At 43.8% G+C, this 18,404-nt stretch overlaps 1 protein-coding gene across 4 annotated transcripts in view; it reads left to right on the forward strand.

Annotated features, from left to right (window-relative positions):
* Positions 1–18,404, forward strand: part of LOC138261322 (uncharacterized) — an 888,401-nt gene that overhangs the window by 480,235 nt on the left and 389,762 nt on the right. The gene's annotated exons all lie outside the window — the stretch shown is intronic.

Below are 18,404 nucleotides of genomic sequence, written 5' to 3' on the forward strand. Positions count from 1 at the left end.
TAGCCATAACTTTGGACAAACATCTTATTATGGAAAATCATATTAGTTCAACCATCAAGGGAGTCAATCACCAAATTAAAATTCTAAGGAAAATCAAGCCACTCTTGTCCTCCATGGATTTTCAGTTAGCAGTACAATCTCTAGTAATCTCCTGAATATATTACGGTGTGCCACTCTTACTGGCCTACCCAAATTATAGTTGGCACTGTTAAAGGCTACACTGAACTCAGCTGCCAGACTCATAGCAGGTTCCAGGAGATTCAACCACATTACTCCAGACCTTACACATCTAAAATGACTCCTGTATGAAGCTAGAATCCAATTAAAGATTGCATGCATGACACACAAGGTTCTTCACCATAAAACTCCTGTCTTTGGCCAAAACACTCAAACTGTCCGGGGGTAGTCACTCCTCAAGAAGCATTGACTCCCCATAGTCGAAACCACAGAAGTTAAAAAGAAGAAAACCTACAACTGCGCCTTCTCCTGCCTTGCCCCAAGAATTTGGAACACTTTACCACCTGAAATCAGGGCAAACCCCTTGACTACCTCCCAAAATAGAAGCAAAAAAGCAGTTGAAGCACTGATCCTTCTCTAGGAGCCTGATCATTCATCAGCCTGGCTAGCGTCTGGTGTGAACCTTTGGATTTTGGAACTGATATGCTTAATTGATATACTATATATATGTAACTCCTTGATTATTCCTTTTCTGATTGTCATTTGTTTTTCTCTTTTCCTGTTATGTTTAACTTGATTGCTATAAGTACAGTGTTATGATACCCGGACGGATCATGTTCACACTACATAAAACTCCTTAAATAAATAAAGGGGATGTCCAAGCTGCCATGATGGACATGCCCTTTGATAGCACACATCTCTTTGGAGACAAGGTAGACTAAGCGCTCAAGCGCTTTAAGGATTCCCGAGCTACGGCCAGGTCCTTGGGCCTCACAGCAGCCGCTCGTCCACCTCAGTCCATGTGGCTATCAAAGGGGTCTCCAACATCGTCCATTTCCGGCCGGCCACCGTGCCGTGCATGTTGTCAAGACTCTGCACGGCTGGGGGTGCAGGATCCAACGTCCTCATGGATTGGGTAGCGAGCCATCTGGTCAATCAATGCCTCACCCATCACAGCAGTTTCTAAGCATTCCTAAGACTGACTATCCTGCACCGTGGGTCAGTTCGGAGGCAGGATTCACCCTCACCTGCTCTGGTGGCAATCCATCACACAAGACCGGTAGGCTTTGCAGATAGTCCAAATGGGCTACTCCGTCCCCTTCCAGTCTGCCCCTCCATCCATGCCAGTATCCTGTGATTGGAAGACGGAGGACCTTTTGGCCGTTCTCGGCAAGGAAATAATAACTCCCTTTGCCAAGGGAGTCATAGAGAGGCTTCCTTTGCCAGAAATTGGCCGTGGTTGCTATTCCTGCTATTTTCTGGTGCCCAAAAAAGGACAAGGGCCTCAGCCCTATCCTAGACCTGCAGTCCCTCAATCTCTTCCTCAAAAAGGAGAAGTTCAGGATGCTCACCCTAGCTCACGTTCTATCTGCCCTGGACCCAGGAGACTGGATGGTAGAGCTGGACTTGCATGATGCTTATTTTCACATCCCTGTCCTGTCTGTCCACTGACGTTACTTGTGGTTTATGGTAGGTCACAAGCACTTTCAGTTCACCATGCTCTCTCTTCACATTACCAGCTCCCCTCGGGTGTTCACCAAGATGATGGCAGTGGTTGCAGCTCATCTGTGCAGATCAGAGGTTTCATTCTTCCCCTGTCTCTGCAACTGACTGTTAAAGGCTGGCTCACTACAGGCTGTCATCTCCCACCTCCAGACTATGGTGGACCTCCTACATTTGCTGGGGTTCACTATAATGTGCAGAAGTCAGACCTGACTCCCTCTCAGACTCTCCCTTTCATCTGAGCTGTTCTGGACAGAGTACAGTTACAGGCTTATCCTCCTGAGCGGCGAGCCCAGGATATTCAGGCTATCCTACAGATGTTCAGCCTCTATCCTGCGTTTTGGTGAGAATGACTCTGAAGCTTCTGGGTTTCATGGCCTCTAGCATCCTGCTGGTGACACATGCCAGATGACATATGCAGACTCTGCAGTTGTACCTGAAGCTCCAGTGGGTGCACAATCAGAGGAATCTCTCCAACGAGATCCAGATCTCAGAGGGAACTGCACAAGATCTACAGTGGTGGTTAAAAAACTGTGATTGGGTCAGAAGCAGATCCCTCTCCCTTCCCCAACCAGATCTCACAGTAGTGACAGATATGTCACTCCTAGGATTGGACGACCATCTGGGAGAGATGGAGATCAGAGGAATCTTGCTTGTCTCTGGCGAATTCCAGACTACACATCAGCCTGTTGGAGCTCTGTGTGATTCGGCTGGCATTATTAGGATAATATGATACCTTTCATCAAACCAAAAGTGACAATTATCCCGCCCTGGAAGTGATGAAGCTTCAGTACCTGGAACTTCCAGGCCCCTGGGGGCCCACACCAGATGTGGCATCACATCCGGGTCACATGACCTTGTGTTTCAAATGACATGTGGTGTGGTCACGTGGGGTGTGACATCACCTTATCCATGTGACATGTGGTGTGGTCACGGGGGGTGTGAGACATCACCTTAGTCATGTGACCTGTGGTGTGGTCATGTAGGGTGTGACATCACCTTAGTCATGTGACGGCTGTGATGTCATGAGTGAACCCTGACCTGCAAGACCGTGTGACCCTGGTTGCACCATGCCCTTAGTCAGCTACCTCCCCTAATCCCTCAAGACCATGTGACTAGGATGTGATGTAGAGGCGTCGGCGCCCTTTGGTGTCTAAACATGCCTGGGCATTTTGCACCATTGCTTGGGGCGTATGGTGGCTGTAACATGCCCAGGCATGCTGCAACCCCAGCCCCACTGGAGACCATGTGACCTCGCTTGTGATCCAGAAGAGTACGCCCACTTTTGATGTAGGGAATACATATAAGGAGCTCCCTGCGCAGAGGCCGCCAGACCCCTGTGCTCATCCTGGAAAGAGATCTTAGCACCATTATGAAGCGGTACAACTACATCTCCAAAAAAGACGTCCGATACAAAAGGAGTGAACACCATTAATAAATATTACCACAGCGTGATACCTGGGCCATCGTCGCAGGTTTTGAGGCAGAACGGTTCTAAAGACACAGGTCACAATGTCACAGATTTTAACAAGAAGGTATGCCAGAAGTTTGAGGATCTTAGCCTCAATTAATTGCCACAGCTGACTTCCCTTATTAAGGGAACCAACAGCAGTGTGGCCTCCAGTAACGAGGCATAGGTTCTAATCAGTTTTGCTGAGATGGATGACGTGGAAGGATCTATAACAGCTCCTAAATCTCCAGTGTACGAAGATATGGGGTCTCCGGCCCACTCGTGTTCTGATGACATCATTGTGCGAGAGCCATGTGCAAGCGTCAATGTATCTGAGTAACTTGCAAGAGCTAGGAGGTGTTTTTGAACAAGCATCATGCTTTGAAATGAGTAAAAAGGATATTTATTTAATGTTGTTAAACTTTAGGCAGACACATATTTAACATTAACTAGCAGGTTGTTTTTCGTTCTTTTTTGAACCGCAGAAAGAATCATCAAAAAGAACAGGGGTAGAGGGTATGCCATTGCTGGTTAATTCAGTTAGGGCCAGATGTAGGAAGCCTTTTGCGCCTCGCAAACTGCGAAAAACACAGTTTGCGAGGTGCAAAAGGCTTAACGCGATGCACAACCTCAAATTGCGAGTCGGTACCGACTCGCAATTTGAGGCTGCGACTTGCAAATAGGAAGGGGTGTGCCCTTCCTATTTGCGACCGCATCGCCATGCAGAGTTGGTTTGTGACCGCCAATGCGATCGCAAACCAACTCGCAGTTACCATCCACTTGAAGTGGATGGTAACTCATTCGCAAAAGGGAAGGGGTCCCCATGGCACCCCTTCCCCTTTGTGAATGCCCCAAAAAATATTTTTTCAGAGCAGCAACCAAATGGTTTCGGAATTTTTTCTTTTTGCAGCTCGTTTTCCTTTAAGGAAAACGGGCTGCAAAAAGAAAAAAAAACTGCTTTATTCAAAAAGCAGTCACGGACATGGTGGTCTGCTGTCTCCAGCAGGCCAACATCCCTGTGAGTGCCTAGACGCGCTATGGGGTCGCAAACTGCGACCCACCTCATTAATATTGATGAGGTGGGTCTTTGCGACCCCATAGCGAGTCGCAGAAGGTGTCTGAGACACCATTCTGCATAATATTTTGCGAGTTGCAAATTGCGAGTCGCTGTGACTCGCTATTTGCAACTCGCAAAATATTATTTTGCTACATCTGGCCCCTTAATTTTTACTGCTTCTGCTGCTCACCTGTATTCATAATATTACTGATTTTAAAAAGGAACCCCCAGCCCTCAAGGGCATTTGGTTTGTTAAAGGTTTTGCAGACTGTGTTTTGAGCGCCTGTCTCAAAAAGGACTTTTGTACACTCTGTCATGGACACAAAATCAGTCGCCCGCAGCAGGAGGCTCACAAATGTCTGCATGTCTCGTACACACCAAGAACTATATGTCATATATTTTTTTGTTAGACCCTCACAAAGTAATATAATCTGCTAAAGCTGCAGTATCATTCGACAGGTAAAAAAAGTGTCCATCCAGATATGATCAGGTCCTGTCCACTATATTGAGAGAGATCCAATGTGCATGCGAGCCGCACACAAAACATGAGTGAATGCAAGGGCAGTATTCAAGTTTTGTTAGAAAGATAGTTAAGTGAGCTGTAGAAAAACATGTGTGTGATGTATATTTTAAAAATAGGCAGCGAGGAGGCTCCTTAGTACCGTTTTAAAAATGTTTGAGACCTTATAATCATGGCATTAGCTTGTTACTTAACGTACATTCTTAGTTACTTCTAGGACAAATTACAGAATGACCATCCACAGACTCACACTTTTATAAGGCCTGGATACATATGATCGCTGAATTGATGTATGTGTTGCTTAAAGAAAGAATAATCGAAATACATCCAACAGTTCTATGCTCTTTTAATTTTAAGGTCTCTTAAGGAGGCACCCAAGTGTGATCGTCCTACTTGTATAGCCAGCTGGTGTGTCAAAGTGTAGTGACCTACAGCAAATGGAAATTGGAATGCATACAAGTACCATATGTGGGGCTTAATACAATGGGCGACGGTCAGCTTGCACAGCGCTTTTGATTGTCTAACCGAGGATTACTTTCATAGTAAAGGTTATGTACTGTATGACGGTGAATTCTATGATCTTCTGAATGCAGCCAACATCCTATGTGTACAAAGTTATAGGAGGGGCAATATAAAACTCCTATTTAGAGCCGTTGACTTTGTAGCTTTAAAAATATCGAAACTTGTGACTCCGCGACAGTGTTTCGCCCTTCACCCGAGTGATGTCTGTAATGTATGTCATATTATGTATATACATTGAATGAACTAATTCTCTTGCAAATCAATACGCAGTAAATTATGCGAGTCGTATGGAGTTCAGCACGTTCTTTGTTTTTAATAAAATGAACTGTCACAAAACACTTGTCTTTCATTTCACGGGCTACAGGGACTGACAACATGGCTGATGATGTGTTAAGGAAAATCTATTATGATAAAAGCAGTGCCAGAAGTTTTGGAAGTGCAGAAGCTTTGTTTAGAAGGGCACTAGTTGAAAGAGTCAGTAAATAGAAAGCTGGTGAAGGAGTAGCTGTCTGGGGAAGAGGCATACTCACTCGATAAGGCCGCTAGGAAGCTTTTCAATTGGAGGCCGACCATCATTAATTTGGAAATAGATTGTTAATTTCAGGCAGACATCATCAGTCTTCAAGATCTATCCAAACATAATAACGGTGCATGATATGTATTAACGGTTATAGACTATTTCAGAACTTATTAGAACAACACTCAATCCATAATTTTTTAATACATACAGGGGTCAAAGCAGCAGTGATAGAACTTTTTAACAGAACCTTAAAATCTAAGTTGTGGAGATATTTCACGGCTTACAACACATACTGTGATGTGGACGTATTGCAGACATTTATAGATGTTTACAATGCCAGCCACCACAGAACCATCAAAACAGCGCCAATAGTGGTAACGCCACAAAATTATTTAGCGGTGTGGAGAACCATGGATGGCAATCAGTTTGCAATCAAAGTAAAGAAGCGTCTTCTAAAAGAAAGTGATCATGTTAAGGTGTCTAAGTTGAAAGGGGTCTTTACAAAAGACCACTAACAGACTTTTAGCTATGAAATATTTATAGTGGTGTGGGTAGAGCTTAAAGAAGGTTTATATACCTATTGTTTAAAAAATTACAACGGCAAAGAGGTTACGGGCAACTTTTACAAAGAAGAGCTACAGAAGGTGCTTGCCTGTCCCCACAGGGTCTACAGGGTCCAAAAAGTTCTGAAATAGAAAGGTAGAGTGGCCAAGAAGCAAGTATTAGTCAAATGGAGGAGTGGGGCTGAGAAATTTAACAGCTGGGTGCAGGCTAGCTGTCTGAAAACCATGTGAGTATACAGCTTTCTACACCAGAAGACGAAACAAAAATATAGAAACTGAGTCATTTTATATCACCTTACCCACGCGTCGAAGGACATGTTTCCAAGCAATCAAATCTCTAATTTTACAGTTAAACTGGCAAAACTGGTAGACCTAAAAGGGGAGTGGGAGGCAGCCCTAACTAAAATCCAATACCCCCAAATATGGAATACGTTTACCCAGGCAGAGGCCAAGTTTACTATAAACCGTGATCAGAAGGTCGTTTATCTCCATGCAGGTTTTACTCCCAGACACTGCCCCTCCATCGCCTCGGTGGTCGAGCCCATCAACAAATCCCTAGCCAGCATCGACACATATTCGGCTATTCAGTTATATTTAGATAACGTCAGAGGGAAGGTGTTTATTAAAACGTCCAGACTCAATACAGAGTTTATCTACGTGGGTAAATTAAGTAGGGTTTTAGGTACTGTACAATATATAAAAAGCACAGTGGAGCCAGACACTACATGTCCTGATATTAACGGGGTTCTAAATGATCTTTGTATATGCCAATATTATAGAACCTCAGAGGGTTATCAATAGTTATTCCCCATTTTAAGGTGGGTGCAATTAAAGGGTGAAAACAACATGTTGGTAAATATTTGCTATATCAAGCCCGACTACGTACCATTTAAAAAAAAAAAAACACACTTTGACACTATCTCCATCATGATATTTGTCGACCATTCCTGAATCGATGTACTTTAAATATGAGAAAGTGATTGTAAAGCTTAATTTAAAGCTGCGATGAGACAGCTAATATTAAAGAAGTCGTCATGGTGTTCATGAAAACATACAGCGACCAAGCCCTGTACAGGGACTATTACAGACACCAGGCCCGATATGGCGGACCGCCATTCTTTCGAGGTGCCCCGGTTATGTACAGCACATGGCTGGGAGGCTTCTTTTCTAGGTTTGTTTAGAAGAGCTATGACTTTCTTGAAAAGAGGTTATGAAATTGAAAAACCCCACTTTAAAGCAGCCATTACAAACATTGCCCAGGATGTGGTGGGGTCTGTGACATCGGCGGTAGCTGAGTGAATGAACAAACAACCCCAAGAAGGAACTGAGCTTATCTACAAGGGTAACACAGGTGGGAAAAGGAAGCAAGAAGCATCAAGACGGAGAGGCCTGGCCACGCCCTATAAAAAAAGAAGACCCGCTTCAAAAGTCTCTTACAAAAGAAGATCCGCAAGCTGGAAGAGAACCTCAAAGAACAGGAAAGCAACAGCCCAAGTAAACAGCCATGTCCTTCATGCATTGTGCCTCCAGAGAATGTGCCAAACTGAGCTAGATCTATTTTCTCTCATGCCTACGCACACCAGCATCGAAAGTTGCTTTTTCATGGAAGTCTCACCTCTAGTCGCTTTAACTCTGCTCACTCTGATAAACTTTTTGTTGCAGGGTCTTCCAACATGCATCTGGATCGCAACAATACTCACAAATCACAAAAGCGAATGGTGCCAACATAGACGCTGATGCTAAAGTGGCGATGATTGCTTACACCGTTGCAACCATGTTTAACCAGGAAGATATTACCCTTGGCGATCGTCTCACTTCCGGTAGTTACAATATGTACACCTACAGAGCCTACATCAAGAGTATTCTCAATAACAGCAGGGACACCAGGGACAACCAACTTTCCACAGGCTCTTCTATAAGGAGACTTATGCATATTTTGAAGACAAGGAGTTGGATGGACCCAATAAAGGCTTTGTAAAGAGAGCTAGCTTTGCATCCGAAAGTAAACAGTTTGAATACAAACTTGTCATACTGACTGCTAGTTTATTTGCAAAATGAGTGAAAGTGTCACCCAGCATCAAATTGGCACATGCCAAAGCTTTACAGCTATAGAACATCAAGTATGCTCTTGAAAGAGTAGCTTTGTAGATATTCAGCATACCCGCAGAGACGAGGTTAACCCAACAACAAAATGTATTTTTGGGACAGCTACTAAAACTCATTATCATAGGGTTTGTCGATAACACAGCTTTTAGCGGCCTGTACACCGCAAACCCCTTCAATTTCAAAAACTATGATATTACCTACTCTGCCTTAATCCACAAGGGTGCTGTAATTCCTGCAAAACCATACACATCCAGCTTTGAAGACAATAATTTTGTTAGGGAATATCTAGGACTGGTTTCAATAACAGGAAAACACCTGCAGGACTCTGGAGTCCTCATGTCGAGAGAAGGTTATGGGCAGGGGTACACACTGTTTGCATTTGATTTGAGCACCTACATGGAAGATGGCAACCACAACAATCTGATCAAGAATGGAAATCTAAAAGCTGAAGTGCGTTTTAAGCTACCCCTGGTGGCGAATGTGAATATGGTTGTATTTACCTTGATTGGCAATGTCATCCAAATCAACCGCACTCAATAGATTTTGTTTGATCGTCTTTAAACAGTTGTAGAATGAACACTTTTCAGATTCATGATTTCTTCAGGAAACATATATATGCTGAGAATTACTTTTTAGGGGTATTTTCAATTGATACGTTACTGGCTGAAATTGGGCTAAAAAGGCCTACCACTCTTGTTTTTAACACAGATCTGCAGTATTAGGAAGGAACTCTTTGGGTGGCTCTGTGATGTTGTTACTGTGTTGACAGCACTGTGTCGTTCCCCACACAGCACATCTATACAAAAACTATATTCACTATTTAAAAAAAAGCTGCTTTAAGGGTAGAATATAACAAACTACTGGTCCAGGATACTCTCTCCATTACGAGCAGAGAGCATTGTATATATTTTATTGGTAAATTGTGTCAGAGGGTGTTACTCTTAGAAATTTTTAAAATCTATATTCAAGAGGCCTTGCTAACAAGACCGTCTTGTTCTGAAATATATGAAACTAAACACAAGGCCTACAACAAGCACTGCTAAATCAGTTTCCACAGTTTGTCAAAAGTGTAAGTCCCCATGTGGGGCACCCCCCTTTGTGCAATGTTACAAGTGTAAAATAAGATAGAATGGTAAATCCAAATACCCTTGTGCAGTTTGTTTATTCCCATTTAAACATACATATTGAAGCTTTAAAAAGAACAAGTTTTTAAAAGATTCGAAAGAAATAGTGAAAAGTTAAAAAAGGATTTTCTTTAGAAAGCAGTTTTCATACCACAAGGGCACTTACCATTTACTACAAAATTTTTAAAATGAAAACATGTCTATACAAACATACACATCGGTGTTTAATACATGGATATGCAAGACAGTTTTCAAAGCCTGCAGATTGCTTACAGGTATTTTTCCACCCGAGCTCCCTTTTGCTTACACACTGCAAACCAAACCTAAAAGCTATAAGAAGAAGAATCATTAAAGTGACGCTGGTAACATTTCCATTCAAGACCAGATAGTAAATGGTGTCAACCATGTTGGTGCGTCTTTGTTGAAATCTGACACTTCTTAAAACGCTAGTCTCAGCAAGCCCCCTACAAAGAAAGGCCTTCCTGTGTTCGGCTTTGGATGATTTAGTGGCTGCAATTTCATAGATCGCACTAAACACCCTAAAAGGCAACATACCTATATCAGAGCTTCAGTTCCAAGTTTTAAAAAAGCAGCATAGCTCGATCAAGAAGCTCAGTAATAAACATATGTCCCTAATTTCTAAAAAGTCCCTACTACATTCTGGGCATTATTTGCAGTGGTGCTTTAAAGTGGAGTTTGGTAATTTCATATCCTCTTTTCAAGAAAGGCATAGCTCTTCTAAACATACTGCAAAAAGACCTCCCAGTCCCACACCGTACATAACCGGGGTGCCTTGAAAGAATGGGGGTCCGCCATATCCGGCCTGGTGTCTGTAATAGTGCCTGCGTAGGGAAGGGTCGCTGTATGTTTTCATGAACACCATGATGAGTTCTTTAATATTCACTGTTGCATCGCGGCCTTAAATGAAGCTTGACAACAACTTTCGCACATTTAAAGGACACTGGTTAAGACTGGTTGTCGAATATCATGATGGAGATAGTTTCAAAGTTTTTTTTTAAAATCAGGACGTAGTCAGGCTTGATACATTGAATATTTATTAACATGTTATCACCCTTTACCTGCACCCACCTTAAAAATGGGGAATAACTATCTCCAACCCTATGCAGTTTTATAATGGTACATTTGAAGAGCATAAAGAGCCCCTTGTTAAAATCAGGTAATGGATGGTCCGCCTCCACTGTGCTTTTTTATATGTTGTACTGTCCCTAAAGCCCTGCTTAATTTGCCTGTGCAGATAAACTCTGTATCCAGTCTGGATGTTTAAATAAACACCTTCCTTCTGACATTATCTAAATATAACTGACTATCCGAATATGTCTGGATACTGGCTAGGGATTTATTGATGGGCTCAACCACCACGGTGACGGAGGGGTAGTATCCGGGAGTAAAACCTGCATGGCGATACACAACCTTCTGATCACGCTTTATAGGTAACTTGGCCTCTGCCTGGGTAAACATGTTCCTTGTTCGGGGGTATTGGATTTCAATTGGGGCTGCCTCCCACTCCCCTTTGAGGTCTACCAGTTTTACAAGTTTCACTGTAAAATTCGAAATTTGATTGTCGGGGAACATGTCCTTCGGTGCGTTGGAAAGTAAAATGATATAAAATGATTCGGACTCCATATTTGGTGTAGAGAGCTCTATACTCACATTGCCTTTAGACAGCTATTCTGCAACCAAACTGTTACATTTCTCAGGCCAAGCCCTCCATTTTACTAAGGCTTGCTTTTTACCCCCTCTACCTTTCCATTTCAGAACTTTTTCAACCATATAGACCCTGTGGGGATCGGCCAGCACCTTTTGTTGCTCTTCTTTGTAAAAGCTGCCCGTAACCTCTTCACCGTCGTAATCTATGAAAGGTAGGTATATGTAACTTCTTTAAGCTCTACTCGTGCCACTATAAATATTTAATTGCTAAAAGTCTGTTGGTAGCTTTTTTATAAAGATTTCTTTCAACGTAGACGCCCTAACGTGATCACCTTATTTAAGAAGAGGTTTCTTTACTTTGATTGCAAACTGATTGCTGTACACGGTTCTCCACAACTCTAAAGAATTTTGCAGCATTACCGCTATTGGTGCTGTTTTGATGGTTCTGTGGTAGCTGGCATTGCAAACATCTATAAATATCTGTAAAGCATCCACATAACGGTACGTGTTGTAAGCCTTGAAATATCTCAACATCCTAGATTTTACATTTCTGTTTAAACTTTCTTTCACCGCTACTTTGATCTCTGTATGTGTTATAAAATGATGGGTCAGGTGTTGTTCTAGTAAGTTCTGAAACGGTTTGTTGAAAAATTATTTTCCTGCATCTGTCTGCAGATTTTGACGGGTTCTGCCTTTGCTGAGTATGGCTTTAAAGGCTTCTGTGATGCTAGTCCCCATCTTAACGCATAGTGCTGCTGCAAAGGCGTACTTGGATAATACATCTATGACTGTTATTACATATGTTATTATTATGTTGGGATAGGTCTTCAAGACTGATGATGTCTGCCTGCCATTGATAATCTATTTGCGCATTAAGGATGGTTGGCCTCCGCTAGAAAACGCCTATTAGCGGGCTTTTGGAGCGAATGTGCCTCTTCCCCCGACAGCCACTACTTCACCAGCTTTCTATTTACTGGCTCTTTTTCAACCAGTGCCCTTGTAAACAAAGCTTCTGCACTTCCCAAACTTCCGACCCTGCTTTTATCATAATAGATTTTTCTTAACACATCATCAGCCATACTATCAGACCCTCTAGTCCATGAAATGACAGACAAGTGTTTTGTGACAAGTCATTTTATTAAAAAGAAAGAACATCCTGAACTCCAAACCACTCGCATAATTTACAGCTGATTGATTGTAAGAGATTGAGCTTATTCAATGTATATACATAATATGAAATACATAACATACATCACTATGATAAAGGGTGAAACGTTGTCACAGAGTCACAAGTTTTGATATTTTTACAGCTACAAAGTCAACGGCTCTAAATGGGAGTTCTCTATCGCTCCTCCTATAACTATTTACACATAGGATTCCGGCAGCATTTAGAAGATCATACAATTCACCGTCATACAGTGCATAACCTTTATTATGAAAGTATTGGTTAGAAAATTAAAGGCACTTTACAAACTGACCATCGGCCGTAGTGTAATGCCCCACATATGGTACTTGTGTGCATTCCAATATTCATCCGCTGTAGGTAACCATTCTTTGACACACCAGCTGGCTATACAAGTAAGACTATCACACTATGGTGCCTCTGGCAGGACACAGATCTTCAACAACCACAGAACTGCAGGATGTATTTCAGCTATTATTTCTATAGGCAACACGTACATCAATTCAGCGATGCATATATATCCAAGGCCTTATAAACGTGTCGGCCTGCGCTTGGTCATTCTGTAATTTGTCCTAGAAGTAAGTATGTACATCAAGTAACAATAAAATACCCAATAATGAGGTCTCAAACATTTTTAAAATAGTTTTTGCAGGACTAAGGAGCCTCCCCACTGCCTATATTTAAAATATACATCATCCACACCTTTTTCTACAGCTCTTTTGAACATCTGTCTGACAAAAATTGAACTCTGCCCTTGCATTCGCTCAAGTTTTGCAAGCGGATCACACGTGCATTGGATCTCTCTTAATGTACTTGACAAGACCATGACCATATCTGGATAGACACTTTATTCTCATGTCAAATGATACAACAGCCTTAGCAGAGTATATACTTTGTGAGGATATAACAAAAAACATATATGGCTGATCGTTCTTGATGTGTATGGGGCATGCAGACATTCATGAGCCCCCTGCTGTGGGTTATTTAATTTATGTCCATGACAGAGAGTATAAAAGTTATGTTTGAGACAGGGCTTCACAACACATCCTGCAAGAACTTTAACAAACCAAATGTTCTCGAAGAGTAGGGCTGGGGCTTCATTTTCAAAATCAGTAATGTTATGGATACAGGCACATTTCTTACCTGGTCTCTGCTTTGACTTGTGGAACTTTCAGTCTGTTTTGAACAGCATCAGCAGTAAAAATTAACTGAATTAACGGCGACGGCGTACCCTCTACCCCTTCTCTTTTTAATGATGCCTTCTGCGGTTCAGAAAAAAAAGAAAGACAACCTGTTAGTTAACGTTAAATATGTGTCTGCACAAAGTTTAAAAGTACCAAAATAAATATCTTTTTTTACTCACTTGAGAGCAAGATGCTTGTTCAAAAACACCTCCTAGCACTTGAGAGTTATTCCGATACATCAATGCATAACCACCGTCATAGGTCGCCCGGGCTCTTACACGATGACGCAGTCAGAAAACGAGCGTGCCGGAGACCCCATATCTCTGTACAAAGCCGAGTTAGGAGCTGTTATTGATACTGCCTTTTTACTGGAGGGCACACTGCTTTTGGATCCCTTAACAAGGGAATTCAGCCGCAGCAATTAATTGAGGTTAAGCTCTGCAAACTTCTGGCACAACTCCGCATTAAAAATTGTGACGTTGTGACCTACGTCTTTAGAACTGTTCTGCAGCAAAACCTGCATCTGTGGCCCAGGTGTCACACTGCAGTAATATTTAGCAGTGGTGTTCACGCCGTTTGCATTGTGCGTCTTTTTGGCTATTTAGTTGTACCGCTTCATAAAGGTGCCGGGATCTCTTTCCAGGAGGCGCGCAGGTGTCTGGTGGCCTCGGCGCAGGGAGCTCCTTATATATATTTCCTACACCAAAAGAGGGCGTACTCTTCTACATCACAAGTGGGGTCACATGGTCTTCATAGGGGCTGGGGTCACAATATGCCCGGGCATTTTACAGCCCCACCCCAATCTGGTGCGCAACAAGACGGGGCATGTTTAGACACCAAAAGGGAGCCAACACCTTTACATAACATCCAAGCACATGGTCTTTAGAGAATCAGGGGGTGCGGTGAACTGACTAAGGGATCATATGGTCTTCCAGGTCAGGGTACACTCATGACATCACAACCGTCACTTGACTAAGGTGATGTCACACCAGTGCTTTAAATGGGCCAGTACTGTTCGGCACTGGGTACCAACACTTTTTTTTATTTTGAGACAGAGAGTACCTGCACTTCTTGGGAAAAACGTAATACTTTTAATTAGAGAGTTCCGGCACTTCTCGGAAACAAGAAGGTACTCTGGTACAGAGTACCTGCACTTCTATTTTTCCATTTCAAGCACTGTATCAAACCCCACATGACCACAGGTGACATGACTAAGGTGATGCCCCCCTCCCATGTCCACACCATGAGTCACATGACTATGGTTATGTCTCACCCCCGTGACCACACTACAGGTCACATGACACACACGGTCATGTGACCCGGATGTGATGTCACAGGGCCCCAGAAGTCCCGGCCACAGTTACATCACTTTCGGGACAGGATAGCTGTCACTTTTAGTGTGATGAAAGGTATCATATTATCCTACTGACATTCATGGCATTTCTTCCCAATATCAAGGGAAAGATGGTGCAGGTGTTCACGGACAGCACCACTGCCATGTGGTACTGCAACAAGCAGGGCGGTGTGGAGTCCTGGACCCTTTGTCAAGAGACTCTATGCCTCTGGACATGGTTGGAGCAGCAGGGCATATCCCTGGTGGTTCAACATCTGGTGGGTCTCTAAACACGAGAGCTGGCAAACTCATCCAAAAATGCCCAGCGGATCACTAATGGCATCTCCAATAAGGGTCTCTTTCAGTAGTGGGGAAAGCCTTGGTTAGATCTGTTCACCTCTGTAGAGAACCCGGAATGTCAGAACTTTTGCACGTTAATGTTTCCAAGGTTGCAATCTCTCTGAGTTGCTTTTAGTTTTGAGTGGAACTCAAGCCTCCTGTATGCCTTTTTGCCCATACCACTCCTGCCCAGAGTTCCCAAGAAGATCAAGAACAACTGCTCCCAACTAATCCTTGTGGCTATGTACTGGGCACAGAGAGTCTGGTATCCTGATCTGGTGCAAGTCCATCAATCCTCTGCTCAGAGTGCCTTTTCGGGAGGATCTTCTGTAGCAGCAGCAGGGTAGGGTTTTGCACCTGAACCTGTCCACTCTCTGCCTTCTTGTGGGGAGATTGAGTGGCGAATATGGACATCATTTGACCTTCCTCCTGAAGTCTGTAACATAATCTTAGCAGCCAGAAATCCCTCCACCAAAACAGTATACACCTGTCGGAAACAAATTGTGGTGTGGTGCACAGACATGTCTGTTGACCCCTTCTCTGCCCCTTTCTCTGAGCTCCTATTGTTTATCCTTTCCTTGGCCCAGCAGGGCTGTGCTGTTGGCACCCTAAATATTATCTGTCTGCTATTTCTGCTTTTTTGAGGTTGCCTGATTAACCTTCTTTGTTTGTGCCCCCAATTGTAAATAGGTTCCTCAAAGGTCTTACACATCTTTTTCCTCCCTCCTTGTTTGTTGTGCCCCAATGGGATCTCAATTTGGTTTTGACATTTCTGATGTGTGCTCCTTTTGAATCAGCCTTCCTTATGGCCCTTACATCTGCCCACAGGGTGAGTGAACTGCAGGCATTGGCATCTAAACCATGCTATCTTTCCATCTATCCTGACAAAGTGGTGCTTTGCACTAGGGCTTCTTTTCTGCCAAAAGTGGTTACACTCTTCTTGTAGGCCAATCCATCACCTTGCCTACTTTTTATGTACCTCCACATCCTTCAAATTAAGAGGAGAGACTCCACTACCTGGACCTAAAAAGAACATTGGTGTTCTGCCTTTATTTTACAAAAGAGTTCCAGGTGGATGATCCACCCACATAACTTACTCTTTGTAGGTTATGTGGGTGCCAAGAAAGGTCAGGCAGTACAGAAGCGGACGATCTCCAGATGGGTCGTACTATGCTTTGAGATCTGCTATGCACTGTCCAAAAAGCAATCCCCCAAGATTTTGCTTGCTCATTCTACTTGAGCTACAGCTGAAATTACTACATTAGCACTCAGAGTTCTAATCCTTGCTATCTGTCAGGTGGCACATGGGCATCCCTTTCCACATTTAACTTTCTAGTATGATCTTGCTTCACAGATCTACCTCCAGGGATGGTATTGGTGGAGAATCTATTCAAAAGTTAGGAATCTGCAACTAAAAGTCTGTATCAGATGAACAAGTTACTTACCTTCAGTAAAGCCTTATCTGGTAGAGATAATGGCCCTCATTACGATTCCGGCGGGCGGCGGAGGCCGCCCGCCAGAATTCCACCCTCCATAATACCGCTCCGCGGTCAGAAGACCGCGGAGGGTATTATGAGTCTTTCCCTGGGCTGGCGGGCGGTCTCCAAAAGACCGCCCGCCAGCCCAGGGAAAAACTCCCTTCCCACGAGGATGCCGGCTCGTAATCGAGCCGGCGGAGTGGGAAGGTGCGACGGGTGCTACTGCACCCGTCGCGTATTTCACTGTCTGCTATGCAGACAGTGAAATACATTTTGGGGCCCTCTTACAGGGGCCCCTGCAGTGCCCATGCCGTTGGCATGGGCACTGCAGGGGCCCCCAGGGGCCCCGCGACTCCCCCTCCCGCCATCCGGTTCCCGGCGGGAGAACCGCCAGGAACTGGATGGCGGGAGGGGGAGTCGGAATCCCCAAGCCGGCGCAGCAAGCTGCGCCGGCTTGGAGGATTCCTTGGGGGCAGCGGGAAACCGGCGGGAGACCGCCGGTTTCCCTTCTCTGACCGCGGCTAAGCCGCCGCGGTCAGAATGCCCCGCGGGGCACCGCCGGCCTGTCGGCGGTGCTCCCGCGTGCCGCGGCCCTGGCAGTTCTATACCGCCAGGGTCGTAATGAGGGCCAATATCTAGTTGCCAATTCCCTACCGATCCTCCACGCTCTGCGAACTGATTTCTAGGGACAGAGACTTCCCTTACAGGGCCTTAGCTTTGATGCACCAATAGTCAGTTTCTTTATGGCTCTGTGCTTCTGGCGTGGAAAGTAATGAAAGCAAATTGACGTCAGCGTGCTAGAGTGGTGCTTATACAGTAATAATGCAATTTCAAATCCGGCGCGGACGTTGCCGATGACAGACATGGAGTCGATCGACGCCACTTGATGGCGCGCAGGGGTACTGCTCACAAAATTCTCCATATCCAGTCTGACACCTGGGGTAAATTCAAAGGTAAGGAATCTGCAACTAGATATTGTCTCCACCAGATAAGATTAGTAATGTGTTTGCTAATGCCCTAATGCCCTACGATTTGTGACACTCAGATAGGTGCTGCATTCTGTTAATACAATGATACATCACAATCTGACAGTTACTGTGAAATACTAACACCTTGAGATCTCTATAGCCTGAGCACATATGATATGGAGAGTAAAATCTGAGGTTTCTAAATCACTGATAGTCAAAGAGATCTGTGGAGACCTGACAGTTATAGAGACTTATTTATCACGTGAGGTCTTTGCAACTCATACAGATTCAGTTCTGAAGGTGTTCAGCCGGGTTAATACTGCAATACATCTGGACCCACGGCATGCATGGGGACACCACACAGGGCCCTGTAGTTAAGGTTTAAGTGGTATTGAACGATAAACCAGTTGAAGGTTTATTTACTGAAATTCCTCACCTGGAGGCAAGTCACAGATGAAACATTACAAGAGCTTATATAACCTCACCTTAAATGAGGAAACTTTACACATAATCAAACTGAAAACAAAGTTAGCCCTCCTACAGTAAAATGAGCACCACCAAGCAGTTTAGCATCATATTATAACATGATGTACAACTAATTATCATATGCTGACTCCCGGCTAAAATAATACCTTTCTGGAAGTTTCGTCGCTTCTCAAAATTAATTTTCTGGCGAGTTGAATTTCCTGGTAAGAACCACAAAGACCCA

The sequence above is a fragment of the Pleurodeles waltl genome, chromosome 10, assembly GCF_031143425.1.
Source record: "Pleurodeles waltl isolate 20211129_DDA chromosome 10, aPleWal1.hap1.20221129, whole genome shotgun sequence".
Lineage (NCBI taxonomy): Eukaryota > Metazoa > Chordata > Amphibia > Caudata > Salamandridae > Pleurodeles > Pleurodeles waltl.